This window comes from Amblyomma maculatum, chromosome 2, assembly GCF_055883805.1.
Source record: "Amblyomma maculatum isolate TAMU_Amacu chromosome 2, ASM5588380v1, whole genome shotgun sequence".
In the NCBI taxonomy this organism is placed as follows: domain Eukaryota; kingdom Metazoa; phylum Arthropoda; class Arachnida; order Ixodida; family Ixodidae; genus Amblyomma; species Amblyomma maculatum.
Genome location: NC_139345.1, coordinates 51,949,137 through 51,965,227, shown reverse-complemented (window position 1 = coordinate 51,965,227; position 16,091 = coordinate 51,949,137). Strand labels below are relative to the sequence as shown.

Genomic DNA, 16,091 nt, shown 5'->3' with positions numbered 1-16,091 from the left:
TCCCCCAACTATCAAGAAGCTTTGAAGCGTATGAAATAAAATCAGCGGTACCCTTCGGGTTGCACAGGCTGTACATGCTGCTCGTCTCCCCAACTATCAAGAAGCCTTGAAGCGTATGAAATAAAATCAGCGGTACTCTTCGGGTTGCACAGGCTGTACATGCCGCTTGTCTCCCTCAACTATCAGGAAGCCTTGAAGCGTATGAAATAAAATCAGCGGTACCCTTCGGGTTGCACAGGCAGTACATGCTGCTCGTCTCCCCAACTCTCAAGAAGCTTTGAAGCGTATGAAATAAAATCAGCGGTACCCTTCGGGTTGCACAGGCTGTACATGCTGCTCGTCTCCCCCAACTATCAAGAAGCCTTGAAGCGTATGAAATAAAATCAGCGGTACCCTTCGGGTTGCACAGGCTGTACAGTGTTGCTTGTCTCCCTCAACTATCAGGAAGCCTTGAAGCGTATGAAATAAAATCAGCGGTACCCTTCGGGTTGCACAGGCTGTACATGCTGCTCGTCTCCCCCAACTATCAAGAAGCCTTGAAGCGTATGAAATAAAATCAGCGGTACCCTTCGGGTTGCACAGGCTGTACATGCTGCTCGTCTCCCCAACTATCAAGAAGCTTTGAAGCGTATGAAATAAAATCAGCGGTACCCTTCGGGTTGCACAGGCTGTACATGCTGCTCGTCTCCCCCAACTATCAAGAAGCCTTGAAGCGTATGAAATAAAATCAGCGGTACTCTTCGGGTTGCACAGGCTGTACATGCTGCTCGTCTCCCCCAACTATCAAGAAGCTTTGAAGCGTATGAAATAAAATCAGCGGTACCCTTCGGGTTGCACAGGCTGTACATGCTGCTCGTCTCCCCCAACTATCAAGAAGCCTTGAAGCGTATGAAATAAAATCAGCGGTACTTTTCGGGTTGCACAGGCTGTACATGCTGCTCGTCTCCCCAACTATCAGGAAGCCTTGAAGCGTATGAAATAAAATCAGCGGTACCCTTCGGGTTGCACAGGCTGTACATGCTGCTCGTCTCCCCCAACTATCAAGAAGCCTTGAAGCGTATGAAATAAAATCAGCGGTACTCTTCGGGTTGCACAGGCTGTACATGCTGCTTGTCTCCCTCAACTATCAGGAAGCCTTGAAGCGTATGAAATAAAATCAGCGGTACTCTTCGGGTTGCACAGGCTGTACATGCTGCTTCTCTCCCCCAACTATCATGAAGCCTTGAAGCGTATGAAATAAAATCAGCGGTACCCTTCGGGTTGCACAGGCTGTACATGCTGCTCGTCTCCCCCAACTATCAAGAAGCCTTGAAGCGTATGAAATAAAATCAGCGGTACTCTTCGGGTTGCACAGGCTGTACATGCTGCTCGTCTCCCCAGCTATCAAGAAGCCTTGAAGCATATGAAATAAAATCAGCGGTACCTTCGGGTTGCACAGGCTGTACATGCTGCTCGTCTCCCCCAACTATCAAGAAGCCTTGAAGCGTATGAAATAAAATCAGCGGTACTCTTCGGGTTGCACAGGCTGTACATGCCGCTTGTCTCCCTCAACTATCAAGAAGCCTTGAAGCGTATGAAATAAAATCAGCGGTACCCTTCGGGTTGCACAGGCTGTACATGCTGCTCGTCTCCCCCAACTATCAAGAAGCCTTGAAGCGTATGAAATAAAATCAGCGGTACTCTTCGGGTTGCACAGGCTGTACATTCTGCTCGTCTCCCCCAACTATCAAGAAGCCTTGAAGCGTATGAAATAAAATCAGCGGTACCGTTCGGGTTGCACAGGCTGTACATGCTGCTCGTCTCCCCCAACTATCAAGAAGCCTTGAAGCGTATGAAATAAAATCAGCGGTACCCTTCGGGTTGCACAGGCTGTACATGCTGCTCGTCTCCCCCAACTATCAAGAAGCCTTGAAGCGTATGAAATAAAATCAGCGGTACCCTTCGGGTTGCACAGGTTGTACATGCTGCTCGTCTCCCCCAACTATCAAGAAGCCTTGAAGCGTATGAAATAAAATCAGCGGTACTCTTCGGGTTGCACAGGCTGTACATGCTGCTCGTCTCCCCAACTATCAAGAAGCTTTGAAGCGTATGAAATAAAATCAGCGGTACTCTTCGGGTTGCACAGGCTGTACATGCCGCTTGTCTCCCTCAACTATCAGGAAGCCTTGAAGCGTATGAAATAAAATCAGCGGTACCCTTCGGGTTGCACAGGCAGTACATGCTGCTCGTCTCCCCAACTATCAAGAAGCTTTGAAGCGTATGAAATAAAATCAGCGGTACCCTTCGGGTTGCACAGGCTGTACATGCTGCTCGTCTCCCCCAACTATCAAGAAGCCTTGAAGCGTATGAAATAAAATCAGCGGTACCCTTCGGGTTGCACAGGCTGTACAGTGTTGCTTGTCTCCCTCAACTATCAGGAAGCCTTGAAGCGTATGAAATAAAATCAGCGGTACCCTTCGCGTTGCACAGGCTGTACATGCTGCTCGTCTCCCCCAACTATCAAGAAGCCTTGAAGCGTATGAAATAAAATCAGCGGTACCCTTCGGGTTGCACAGGCTGTACATGCTGCTCGTCTCCCCAACTATCAAGAAGCTTTGAAGCGTATGAAATAAAATCAGCGGTACCCTTCGGGTTGCACAGGCTGTACATGCTGCTCGTCTCCCCCAACTATCAAGAAGCCTTGAAGCGTATGAAATAAAATCAGCGGTACTCTTCGGGTTGCACAGGCTGTACATGCTGCTCGTCTCCCCCAACTATCAAGAAGCTTTGAAGCGTATGAAATAAAATCAGCGGTACCCTTCGGGTTGCACAGGCTGTACATGCTGCTCGTCTCCCCCAACTATCAAGAAGCCTTGAAGCGTATGAAATAAAATCAGCGGTACTTTTCGGGTTGCACAGGCTGTACATGCTGCTCGTCTCCCCAACTATCAGGAAGCCTTGAAGCGTATGAAATAAAATCAGCGGTACCCTTCGGGTTGCACAGGCTGTACATGCTGCTCGTCTCCCCCAACTATCAAGAAGCCTTGAAGCGTATGAAATAAAATCAGCGGTACTCTTCGGGTTGCACAGGCTGTACATGCCGCTTGTCTCCCTCAACTATCAGGAAGCCTTGAAGCGTATGAAATAAAATCAGCGGTACTCTTCGGGTTGCACAGGCTGTACATGCTGCTTGTCTCCCCCAACTATAATGAAGCCTTGAAGCGTATGAAATAAAATCAGCGGTACCCTTCGGGTTGCACAGGCTGTACATGCTGCTCGTCTCCCCCAACTATCAAGAAGCCTTGAAGCGTATGAAATAAAATCAGCGGTACTCTTCGGGTTGCACAGGCTGTACATGCTGCTCGTCTCCCCAGCTATCAAGAAGCCTTGAAGCATATGAAATAAAATCAGCGGTACCCTTCGGGTTGCACAGGCTGTACATGCTGCTCGTCTCCCCCAACTATCAAGAAGCCTTGAAGCGTATGAAATAAAATCAGCGGTACCCTTCGGGTTGCACAGGCTGTACATGCTGCTCGTCTCCCCCAACTATCAAGAAGCCTTGAAGCGTATGAAATAAAATCAGCGGTACTCTTCGGGTTGCACAGGCTGTACATGCCGCTTGTCTCCCTCAGCTATCAGGAAGCCTTGAAGCGTATGAAATAAAATCAGCGGTACTCTTCGGGTTGCACAGGCTGTACATGCTGCTTCTCTCCCCCAACTATAATGAAGCCTTGAAGCGTATGAAATAAAATCAGCGGTACCCTTCGGGTTGCACAGGCTGTACATGCTGCTCGTCTCCCCCAACTATCAAGAAGCCTTGAAGCGTATGAAATAAAATCAGCGGTACTCTTCGGGTTGCACAGGCTGTACATGCTGCTCGTCTCCCCAGCTATCAAGAAGCCTTGAAGCATATGAAATAAAATCAGCGGTACCCTTCGGGTTGCACAGGCTGTACATGCTGCTCGTCTCCCCCAACTATCAAGAAGCCTTGAAGCGTATGAAATAAAATCAGCGGTACTCTTCGGGTTGCACAGGCTGTACATGCCGCTTGTCTCCCTCAACTATCAAGAAGCCTTGAAGCGTATGAAATAAAATCAGCGGTACCCTTCGGGTTGCACAGGCTGTACATGCTGCTCGTCTCCCCCAACTATCAAGAAGCCTTGAAGCGTATGAAATAAAATCAGCGGTACTCTTCGGGTTGCACAGGCTGTACATTCTGCTCGTCTCCCCCAACTATCAAGAAGCCTTGAAGCGTATGAAATAAAATCAGCGGTACCGTTCGGGTTGCACAGGCTGTACATGCTGCTCGTCTCCCCCAACTATCAAGAAGCCTTGAAGCGTATGAAATAAAATCAGCGGTACCCTTCGGGTTGCACAGGCTGTACATGCTGCTCGTCTCCCCCAACTATCAAGAAGCCTTGAAGCGTATGAAATAAAATCAGCGGTACCCTTCGGGTTGCACAGGTTGTACATGCTGCTCGTCTCCCCCAACTATCAAGAAGCCTTGAAGCGTATGAAATAAAATCAGCGGTACTCTTCGGGTTGCACAGGCTGTACATGCTGCTCGTCTCCCCAACTATCAAGAAGCTTTGAAGCGTATGAAATAAAATCAGCGGTACTCTTCGGGTTGCACAGGCTGTACATGCCGCTTGTCTCCCTCAACTATCAGGAAGCCTTGAAGCGTATGAAATAAAATCAGCGGTACCCTTCGGGTTGCACAGGCAGTACATGCTGCTCGTCTCCCCAACTATCAAGAAGCTTTGAAGCGTATGAAATAAAATCAGCGGTACCCTTCGGGTTGCACAGGCTGTACATGCTGCTCGTCTCCCCCAACTATCAAGAAGCCTTGAAGCGTATGAAATAAAATCAGCGGTACCCTTCGGGTTGCACAGGCTGTACAGTGTTGCTTGTCTCCCTCAACTATCAGGAAGCCTTGAAGCGTATGAAATAAAATCAGCGGTACCCTTCGGGTTGCACAGGCTGTACATGCTGCTCGTCTCCCCCAACTATCAAGAAGCCTTGAAGCGTATGAAATAAAATCAGCGGTACCCTTCGGGTTGCACAGGCTGTACATGCTGCTCGTCTCCCCAACTATCAAGAAGCTTTGAAGCGTATGAAATAAAATCAGCGGTACCCTTCGGGTTGCACAGGCTGTACATGCTGCTCGTCTCCCCCAACTATCAAGAAGCCTTGAAGCGTATGAAATAAAATCAGCGGTACTCTTCGGGTTGCACAGGCTGTACATGCTGCTCGTCTCCCCCAACTATCAAGAAGCTTTGAAGCGTATGAAATAAAATCAGCGGTACCCTTCGGGTTGCACAGGCTGTACATGCTGCTCGTCTCCCCCAACTATCAAGAAGCCTTGAAGCGTATGAAATAAAATCAGCGGTACTTTTCGGGTTGCACAGGCTGTACATGCTGCTCGTCTCCCCAACTATCAGGAAGCCTTGAAGCGTATGAAATAAAATCAGCGGTACCCTTCGGGTTGCACAGGCTGTACATGCTGCTCGTCTCCCCCAACTATCAAGAAGCCTTGAAGCGTATGAAATAAAATCAGCGGTACTCTTCGGGTTGCACAGGCTGTACAGTGTTGCTTGTCTCCCTCAACTATCAGGAAGCCTTGAAGCGTATGAAATAAAATCAGCGGTACCCTTCGGGTTGCACAGGCTGTACATGCTGCTCGTCTCCCCCAACTATCAAGAAGCCTTGAAGCGTATGAAATAAAATCAGCGGTACCCTTCGGGTTGCACAGGCTGTACATGCTGCTCGTCTCCCCAACTATCAAGAAGCTTTGAAGCGTATGAAATAAAATCAGCGGTACCCTTCGGGTTGCACAGGCTGTACATGCTGCTCGTCTCCCCCAACTATCAAGAAGCCTTGAAGCGTATGAAATAAAATCAGCGGTACTCTTCGGGTTGCACAGGCTGTACATGCTGCTCGTCTCCCCCAACTATCAAGAAGCTTTGAAGCGTATGAAATAAAATCAGCGGTACCCTTCGGGTTGCACAGGCTGTACATGCTGCTCGTCTCCCCCAACTATCAAGAAGCCTTGAAGCGTATGAAATAAAATCAGCGGTACTTTTCGGGTTGCACAGGCTGTACATGCTGCTCGTCTCCCCAACTATCAGGAAGCCTTGAAGCGTATGAAATAAAATCAGCGGTACCCTTCGGGTTGCACAGGCTGTACATGCTGCTCGTCTCCCCCAACTATCAAGAAGCCTTGAAGCGTATGAAATAAAATCAGCGGTACTCTTCGGGTTGCACAGGCTGTACATGCCGCTTGTCTCCCTCAACTATCAGGAAGCCTTGAAGCGTATGAAATAAAATCAGCGGTACTCTTCGGGTTGCACAGGCTGTACATGCTGCTTGTCTCCCCCAACTATAATGAAGCCTTGAAGCGTATGAAATAAAATCAGCGGTACCCTTCGGGTTGCACAGGCTGTACATGCTGCTCGTCTCTCCCAACTATCAAGAAGCCTTGAAGCGTATGAAATAAAATCAGCGGTACTCTTCGGGTTGCACAGGCTGTACATGCTGCTCGTCTCCCCAGCTATCAAGAAGCCTTGAAGCATATGAAATAAAATCAGCGGTACCCTTCGGGTTGCACAGGCTGTACATGCTGCTCGTCTCCCCCAACTATCAAGAAGCCTTGAAGCGTATGAAATAAAATCAGCGGTACCCTTCGGGTTGCACAGGCTGTACATGCTGCTCGTCTCCCCCAACTATCAAGAAGCCTTGAAGCGTATGAAATAAAATCAGCGGTACTCTTCGGGTTGCACAGGCTGTACATGCCGCTTGTCTCCCTCAGCTATCAGGAAGCCTTGAAGCGTATGAAATAAAATCAGCGGTACTCTTCGGGTTGCACAGGCTGTACATGCTGCTTCTCTCCCCCAACTATAATGAAGCCTTGAAGCGTATGAAATAAAATCAGCGGTACCCTTCGGGTTGCACAGGCTGTACATGCTGCTCGTCTCCCCCAACTATCAAGAAGCCTTGAAGCGTATGAAATAAAATCAGCGGTACTCTTCGGGTTGCACAGGCTGTACATGCTGCTCGTCTCCCCAGCTATCAAGAAGCCTTGAAGCATATGAAATAAAATCAGCGGTACCCTTCGGGTTGCACAGGCTGTACATGCTGCTCGTCTCCCCCAACTATCAAGAAGCCTTGAAGCGTATGAAATAAAATCAGCGGTACTCTTCGGGTTGCACAGGCTGTACATGCCGCTTGTCTCCCTCAACTATCAAGAAGCCTTGAAGCGTATGAAATAAAATCAGCGGTACCCTTCGGGTTGCACAGGCTGTACATGCTGCTCGTCTCCCCCAACTATCAAGAAGCCTTGAAGCGTATGAAATAAAATCAGCGGTACTCTTCGGGTTGCACAGGCTGTACATTCTGCTCGTCTCCCCCAACTATCAAGAAGCCTTGAAGCGTATGAAATAAAATCAGCGGTACCGTTCGGGTTGCACAGGCTGTACATGCTGCTCGTCTCCCCCAACTATCAAGAAGCCTTGAAGCGTATGAAATAAAATCAGCGGTACCCTTCGGGTTGCACAGGCTGTACATGCTGCTCGTCTCCCCCAACTATCAAGAAGCCTTGAAGCGTATGAAATAAAATCAGCGGTACCCTTCGGGTTGCACAGGTTGTACATGCTGCTCGTCTCCCCCAACTATCAAGAAGCCTTGAAGCGTATGAAATAAAATCAGCGGTACTCTTCGGGTTGCACAGGCTGTACATGCTGCTCGTCTCCCCAACTATCAAGAAGCTTTGAAGCGTATGAAATAAAATCAGCGGTACTCTTCGGGTTGCACAGGCTGTACATGCCGCTTGTCTCCCTCAACTATCAGGAAGCCTTGAAGCGTATGAAATAAAATCAGCGGTACCCTTCGGGTTGCACAGGCAGTACATGCTGCTCGTCTCCCCAACTATCAAGAAGCTTTGAAGCGTATGAAATAAAATCAGCGGTACCCTTCGGGTTGCACAGGCTGTACATGCTGCTCGTCTCCCCCAACTATCAAGAAGCCTTGAAGCGTATGAAATAAAATCAGCGGTACCCTTCGGGTTGCACAGGCTGTACAGTGTTGCTTGTCTCCCTCAACTATCAGGAAGCCTTGAAGCGTATGAAATAAAATCAGCGGTACCCTTCGGGTTGCACAGGCTGTACATGCTGCTCGTCTCCCCCAACTATCAAGAAGCCTTGAAGCGTATGAAATAAAATCAGCGGTACCCTTCGGGTTGCACAGGCTGTACATGCTGCTCGTCTCCCCAACTATCAAGAAGCTTTGAAGCGTATGAAATAAAATCAGCGGTACCCTTCGGGTTGCACAGGCTGTACATGCTGCTCGTCTCCCCCAACTATCAAGAAGCCTTGAAGCGTATGAAATAAAATCAGCGGTACTCTTCGGGTTGCACAGGCTGTACATGCTGCTCGTCTCCCCCAACTATCAAGAAGCTTTGAAGCGTATGAAATAAAATCAGCGGTACCCTTCGGGTTGCACAGGCTGTACATGCTGCTCGTCTCCCCCAACTATCAAGAAGCCTTGAAGCGTATGAAATAAAATCAGCGGTACTTTTCGGGTTGCACAGGCTGTACATGCTGCTCGTCTCCCCAACTATCAGGAAGCCTTGAAGCGTATGAAATAAAATCAGCGGTACCCTTCGGGTTGCACAGGCTGTACATGCTGCTCGTCTCCCCCAACTATCAAGAAGCCTTGAAGCGTATGAAATAAAATCAGCGGTACTCTTCGGGTTGCACAGGCTGTACAGTGTTGCTTGTCTCCCTCAACTATCAGGAAGCCTTGAAGCGTATGAAATAAAATCAGCGGTACCCTTCGGGTTGCACAGGCTGTACATGCTGCTCGTCTCCCCCAACTATCAAGAAGCCTTGAAGCGTATGAAATAAAATCAGCGGTACCCTTCGGGTTGCACAGGCTGTACATGCTGCTCGTCTCCCCAACTATCAAGAAGCTTTGAAGCGTATGAAATAAAATCAGCGGTACCCTTCGGGTTGCACAGGCTGTACATGCTGCTCGTCTCCCCCAACTATCAAGAAGCCTTGAAGCGTATGAAATAAAATCAGCGGTACTCTTCGGGTTGCACAGGCTGTACATGCTGCTCGTCTCCCCCAACTATCAAGAAGCTTTGAAGCGTATGAAATAAAATCAGCGGTACCCTTCGGGTTGCACAGGCTGTACATGCTGCTCGTCTCCCCCAACTATCAAGAAGCCTTGAAGCGTATGAAATAAAATCAGCGGTACTTTTCGGGTTGCACAGGCTGTACATGCTGCTCGTCTCCCCAACTATCAGGAAGCCTTGAAGCGTATGAAATAAAATCAGCGGTACCCTTCGGGTTGCACAGGCTGTACATGCTGCTCGTCTCCCCCAACTATCAAGAAGCCTTGAAGCGTATGAAATAAAATCAGCGGTACTCTTCGGGTTGCACAGGCTGTACATGCCGCTTGTCTCCCTCAACTATCAGGAAGCCTTGAAGCGTATGAAATAAAATCAGCGGTACTCTTCGGGTTGCACAGGCTGTACATGCTGCTTGTCTCCCCCAACTATAATGAAGCCTTGAAGCGTATGAAATAAAATCAGCGGTACCCTTCGGGTTGCACAGGCTGTACATGCTGCTCGTCTCTCCCAACTATCAAGAAGCCTTGAAGCGTATGAAATAAAATCAGCGGTACTCTTCGGGTTGCACAGGCTGTACATGCTGCTCGTCTCCCCAGCTATCAAGAAGCCTTGAAGCATATGAAATAAAATCAGCGGTACCCTTCGGGTTGCACAGGCTGTACATGCTGCTCGTCTCCCCCAACTATCAAGAAGCCTTGAAGCGTATGAAATAAAATCAGCGGTACCCTTCGGGTTGCACAGGCTGTACATGCTGCTCGTCTCCCCCAACTATCAAGAAGCCTTGAAGCGTATGAAATAAAATCAGCGGTACTCTTCGGGTTGCACAGGCTGTACATGCCGCTTGTCTCCCTCAGCTATCAGGAAGCCTTGAAGCGTATGAAATAAAATCAGCGGTACTCTTCGGGTTGCACAGGCTGTACATGCTGCTTCTCTCCCCCAACTATAATGAAGCCTTGAAGCGTATGAAATAAAATCAGCGGTACCCTTCGGGTTGCACAGGCTGTACATGCTGCTCGTCTCCCCCAACTATCAAGAAGCCTTGAAGCGTATGAAATAAAATCAGCGGTACTCTTCGGGTTGCACAGGCTGTACATGCTGCTCGTCTCCCCAGCTATCAAGAAGCCTTGAAGCATATGAAATAAAATCAGCGGTACCCTTCGGGTTGCACAGGCTGTACATGCTGCTCGTCTCCCCCAACTATCAAGAAGCCTTGAAGCGTATGAAATAAAATCAGCGGTACTCTTCGGGTTGCACAGGCTGTACATGCCGCTTGTCTCCCTCAACTATCAAGAAGCCTTGAAGCGTATGAAATAAAATCAGCGGTACCCTTCGGGTTGCACAGGCTGTACATGCTGCTCGTCTCCCCCAACTATCAAGAAGCCTTGAAGCGTATGAAATAAAATCAGCGGTACTCTTCGGGTTGCACAGGCTGTACATTCTGCTCGTCTCCCCCAACTATCAAGAAGCCTTGAAGCGTATGAAATAAAATCAGCGGTACCGTTCGGGTTGCACAGGCTGTACATGCTGCTCGTCTCCCCCAACTATCAAGAAGCCTTGAAGCGTATGAAATAAAATCAGCGGTACCCTTCGGGTTGCACAGGCTGTACATGCTGCTCGTCTCCCCCAACTATCAAGAAGCCTTGAAGCGTATGAAATAAAATCAGCGGTACCCTTCGGGTTGCACAGGTTGTACATGCTGCTCGTCTCCCCCAACTATCAAGAAGCCTTGAAGCGTATGAAATAAAATCAGCGGTACTCTTCGGGTTGCACAGGCTGTACATGCTGCTCGTCTCCCCAACTATCAAGAAGCTTTGAAGCGTATGAAATAAAATCAGCGGTACTCTTCGGGTTGCACAGGCTGTACATGCCGCTTGTCTCCCTCAACTATCAGGAAGCCTTGAAGCGTATGAAATAAAATCAGCGGTACCCTTCGGGTTGCACAGGCAGTACATGCTGCTCGTCTCCCCAACTATCAAGAAGCTTTGAAGCGTATGAAATAAAATCAGCGGTACCCTTCGGGTTGCACAGGCTGTACATGCTGCTCGTCTCCCCCAACTATCAAGAAGCCTTGAAGCGTATGAAATAAAATCAGCGGTACCCTTCGGGTTGCACAGGCTGTACAGTGTTGCTTGTCTCCCTCAACTATCAGGAAGCCTTGAAGCGTATGAAATAAAATCAGCGGTACCCTTCGGGTTGCACAGGCTGTACATGCTGCTCGTCTCCCCCAACTATCAAGAAGCCTTGAAGCGTATGAAATAAAATCAGCGGTACCCTTCGGGTTGCACAGGCTGTACATGCTGCTCGTCTCCCCAACTATCAAGAAGCTTTGAAGCGTATGAAATAAAATCAGCGGTACCCTTCGGGTTGCACAGGCTGTACATGCTGCTCGTCTCCCCCAACTATCAAGAAGCCTTGAAGCGTATGAAATAAAATCAGCGGTACTCTTCGGGTTGCACAGGCTGTACATGCTGCTCGTCTCCCCCAACTATCAAGAAGCTTTGAAGCGTATGAAATAAAATCAGCGGTACCCTTCGGGTTGCACAGGCTGTACATGCTGCTCGTCTCCCCCAACTATCAAGAAGCCTTGAAGCGTATGAAATAAAATCAGCGGTACTTTTCGGGTTGCACAGGCTGTACATGCTGCTCGTCTCCCCAACTATCAGGAAGCCTTGAAGCGTATGAAATAAAATCAGCGGTACCCTTCGGGTTGCACAGGCTGTACATGCTGCTCGTCTCCCCCAACTATCAAGAAGCCTTGAAGCGTATGAAATAAAATCAGCGGTACTCTTCGGGTTGCACAGGCTGTACATGCCGCTTGTCTCCCTCAACTATCAGGAAGCCTTGAAGCGTATGAAATAAAATCAGCGGTACTCTTCGGGTTGCACAGGCTGTACATGCTGCTTGTCTCCCCCAACTATAATGAAGCCTTGAAGCGTATGAAATAAAATCAGCGGTACCCTTCGGGTTGCACAGGCTGTACATGCTGCTCGTCTCCCCCAACTATCAAGAAGCCTTGAAGCGTATGAAATAAAATCAGCGGTACTCTTCGGGTTGCACAGGCTGTACATGCTGCTCGTCTCCCCAGCTATCAAGAAGCCTTGAAGCATATGAAATAAAATCAGCGGTACCCTTCGGGTTGCACAGGCTGTACATGCTGCTCGTCTCCCCCAACTATCAAGAAGCCTTGAAGCGTATGAAATAAAATCAGCGGTACTCTTCGGGTTGCACAGGCTGTACATGCCGCTTGTCTCCCTCAACTATCAAGAAGCCTTGAAGCGTATGAAATAAAATCAGCGGTACCCTTCGGGTTGCACAGGCTGTACATGCTGCTCGTCTCCCCCAACTATCAAGAAGCCTTGAAGCGTATGAAATAAAATCAGCGGTATCCTTCGGGTTGCACAGGCTGTACATGCTGCTCGTCTCCCCCAACTATCAAGAAGCCTTGAAGCGTATGAAATAAAATCAGCGGTACCCTTCGGGTTGCACAGGCTGTACATGCCGCTTGTCTCCCTCAACTATCAGGAAGCCTTGAAGCGTATGAAATAAAATCAGCGGTACCCTTCGGGTTGCACAGGCTGTACATGCTGCTCGTCTCCCCCAACTATCAAGAAGCCTTGAAGCGTATGAAATAAAATCAGCGGTACTCTTCGGGTTGCACAGGCTGTACATGCTGCTCGTCTCCCCAGCTATCAAGAAGCCTTGAAGCGTATGAAATAAAATCAGCGGTACCCTTCGGGTTGCACAGGCTGTACATGCTGCTCGTCTCCCCAACTATCAAGAAGCTTTGAAGCGTATGAAATAAAATCAGCGGTACCCTTAGGGTTGCACAGGCTGTACATGCGGCTTGTCACCCCCAACGCAGGGATTATACTCATTCATTGGCTCCGAGACAACACAGATGTGGCTAACATCGCAGCAGATTTGCTTTCTTATGCAACAGATGTACCACAACCTTTCCGTGATTCTTTGACACCAGATCCACCTCTGATGTATTTAACATTTTCAGCATTCCTCAAGCAGAGTACACGTGCTCTCGTTCCCCCGAGTATGTACCATTTTCCCCCAATCTATCAAGGGTGGAGGAGGTCTCTCTGAGCCGGCTGGGAGTCGCATTAGCCCTTACACCTGCAATGCAATACCAGTGCCAAAGTGAGAGGATATCAGCCCTGGACAAATGCTCTGACTGTGAAGCACCCACTTGCGACTAAACTGTGCACCATCTATTATGGACATGACGAAGGACATCGCTTGTGCGCAATACTATTCTCCAAAAGACAAGAATTTCGTCCACTGATGAGTTCCATTTGCAGTTATGGCTGACGAACAACATTTATGATTGAAGTTTACGTGATTTGGAATCACGCAAACGTGATTTTACGTGAGTTGACGAAATAACGGGCTTTGTAATGCGAAGCTTTTTTTACCCCTTCTTTCTTGAGAGGAGACTGTACTACATAAAATGTACGCAGCCCAGCCAGCACAAACCATCGAACTAACAATGGAGTGTGTCGCGGTACACAGTACCTGTCTAGAGCTCTAGATTGCCAACAGAGCATCAATATTGGTCCCATAAGTATATATGTGCTACCCGGGCATGGGTTATGTCGCCGTTGGCTGGACAGCCGGGTGTAGCCGCAGACAAAAAAAATTGCGTTTCTTTTATTTTCTCTACCTTATTTGTGTTGTTTGCGCATGAGCATGAGTATTGTATGTACAAAAAAAAAAAAAGCAGTCCCAAACACGGCAATATGCTAAATGCACTGCACGACAGTACTGGCTTGCTGATCTCGAAGATGGTGGATCGGGAGACGCTGCTAAAGCCGGTCACCGTGCGAGTGTAACACCGGTCGGGCGTTATACAAGGCAGTCGCTAACTATGGAAAATGGTGCGCGGCGGGTGTATTACTCCGCTGAAGAGTAAACAAAATCAATAGTTAACTATACCAAACAAAGCAGATGCATCGTAGTTCTTTAGCTTATCATTGGCCTCGTGGTTCACTTTTTATTTAGGTAGCCAGAAAACCTTTAACAGCGGACTGTTTTCTATTACGAATAAAATGTGCTGCATTCATTGCGGACGAGTTTTATCCGACTATAGTGGCCACTATACAATTTGGTTTCTCAGTTATATATGACCGGAAAAAGCGAGAGCGCCATGTGCGATACCCCAGCTGCTTTCCTTGCTGGAAGTGCCGCAGTCGTCAACGACTCCCTGCGAGCTCTTGTTTTCCCGCTGAATATCCAACAAAGACAAACGTTCCCAAATCGCTGCGCCCAATATCTCAACAGCAGTGGCAACTATATATGCTATGTTCCCGCGAGGATGCCACAGCGAATTGTTTTTTTTTTGTTTTTACCAAATAAATTAAAAGAAATGCATTGAGCAAAATAGCGCCAGAGTTCACCATGAATCCCCTCTCGCTCTGACCGCCTTTGAAGAATTTTGGCTCGGAGAAGAACACTTAATAATGAAATACCTTGTCAGAGCTTAGACTGTACTATAAACAGGTTGTTCTTTCAGACCCTCACCGTATGTTCGGAATGTTGAACTCTTTCTGTATCTAAGTGAACGCGTACCATCTGCATGACAACATTGCTAGCATTGCGTGGGGCACAACAGAAACTCCTGTAAATTCGTTCCGAAACACTGCCGATAGCAAGTACAAAGACGGCCTGTAATTTCCCGTTGCGTTGGTTGCTCTAGCTTTAAATGCAATCCCCGGGATGAATTTAAGGTTGACCGTATCGATACACAACAGTGTTCTGAAGACAAAGGAGGCAACTTTCACTCAAAACGAAGCTATTGTCACTGAGAACGAACAAATAAATGAAATACATGTGACGTGATTATCGCGGAGGCTACGCTGCTTAGCCATTCACTTCAATATTATAAAGTCAGAGTCGTTTTCGGTATGGACGATCATGAGTTTTAATCACATGGCGGGAGAGAACGAATAATTTTTAAACCAAACTGCCTAAATAATGAATGTTTCTGCCGTCAAGCAAGCATTGACACCGATAGCAAAAAAAAAAAAATAAAAAAGAGCAACATAAGCAGTTTTGACGCTTTAAGCAGACATCTGTGCTGGTGATGACAGTGAGCCTTCAATTGCTTCCAAAGGCACGGTATTTGAAAAGGCACCAGTATCGCCGGTGAAGACGACGCGAGTCTCACAACGATTGAGAAAGCTTTGATGGAGAAGGCGCATTTGATAATGTACCTGAAGCAAAGTTTGATAAGGCGCCGGTGCAGTTAAAGCCTCAGCTTTAACTGCCTTCTCAGATTTTCCAAAAAATGACTTGGGTCTCAACTGCACTGCTGGCAGAAGAAAAAGTCTGTCAGAACCGTGTGTAATACCTATTCTCAACAAAAAGTAGTAGGTGAAGCTGACCTTTAAGCCGTCATTATCCGTGCACCAGCCGTGTCACAAACGTGCTCTGTGCAGCAATTAAACTTCACTGCGGCGAATCATGTGCTCCAATTGCATGGCTTCGGCTTTGGAAATTAGGAGTCCTAAAATGAAGGCGGGGCCCGTCCGGGATTTGAACCCGGGACCTCTCGCACCCAAAGCGAGAATCATACCCCTAGACCAACGGGCCGCACGGAGGCGCACGTAAGGAGCGCACGCACAAGCGCGCGCTTACGTGTAGGGATGTCTGGATCCGGCTTTGGTTTGTTTTTATATTTAATTTAACTGAGCTGCGACACATATTTGTATTCATGAAGGCTGGCTGTGCGGCTGGTGAAACCTTTAGAACCAGTGCGTGCCATTTTGCGCAATATATCGATCATTTTGGCATCCTTAGTCCCTTTAGACGGACTTTTATATTCTACTTGTAATTCCTCTGTTCTGACGCAACACAGAAGGAAGCAAGTTATCTCTGCGTTGCACGGAACGTGTTCGTGGCATCTCTATTTATAAGAGGTTCTGCAGCGATTCAATAACGCGGAAATAATCTTGCTCTCGGCTGATTTAATTAT

General features: G+C 48.1%; 1 non-coding gene across 1 annotated transcript; it reads right to left on the bottom strand.

The window, feature by feature from the left end:
- Positions 1-15,637: 15,637 nt before the first annotated feature.
- On the bottom strand, positions 15,638-15,709 carry TRNAP-UGG (transfer RNA proline (anticodon UGG)). The gene has a single exon. It is a non-coding gene; the product is annotated as a tRNA-Pro (tRNA).
- Between the last annotated feature and the right edge of the window lie 382 nt (positions 15,710-16,091).